Consider the following 809-nt stretch of genomic DNA (forward strand, 5'->3'; position numbering starts at 1 on the left):
TATACTAGGATATTTTTACCCTTCCGGTAAAAATGTGTTTTTAAGGTGGGTAAAAATATAAGCATATAATAAACCATCTTTTTAAAATATACTAGGATATATTTACCTCCCATTAAATTTGTGTAGTAGATTATTTTTACCTCCCAGGTTATAATTTGTTTTTAAGGGGGGTAAAAAAATCCTAGCATACAATAAACGATCTTTTTAAAACATACTATGATATATTTACCTCCCATTGAATTTTTATAAAGAATTTTTATATTTATCTCATATGTGAATTTATATAGTAGATTATTTTTACCCCCCCAGTAAATATATCCTAGCTTATAATTAATGATCTATTTAAGATATACTAATATATATTTACCTCCCATTGAATTTGTATAGTAGATTATTTTTACCTCCCATGTTATAATGTGTTTTTAAGGGGGGTAAAAATATCCTAGCATATAATTAACGATCTTTTTAAAATGTAATAGGATATATTTACCTCCCATTGAATTTGTATATTACATTATTTTTACCTCCCAGGTTATAATGTGTTTTTAAGGGCGTAAAAATATTCTAGGATATATTTACTTCCCATTGAATTTGTATAGTAGATTATTTTTACCTCCCATGTTATAATGTGTTTTTTAAGGGGGGGGTAAAAATATCCTAGCATACAATAAACGATTTCTTTAATATATACTATAGAATATATTTACTTCCCATTGAAATTGTATAGTAGATTATTTTTACCCCCCCGGTAATAATGTGTTTTTAAGGGGGTAAAATATCCTAGCATACAATAAACGATTTCTTTAAAT

Source organism: Acyrthosiphon pisum, chromosome X (genome assembly GCF_005508785.2).
Source record: "Acyrthosiphon pisum isolate AL4f chromosome X, pea_aphid_22Mar2018_4r6ur, whole genome shotgun sequence".
Lineage (NCBI taxonomy): Eukaryota > Metazoa > Arthropoda > Insecta > Hemiptera > Aphididae > Acyrthosiphon > Acyrthosiphon pisum.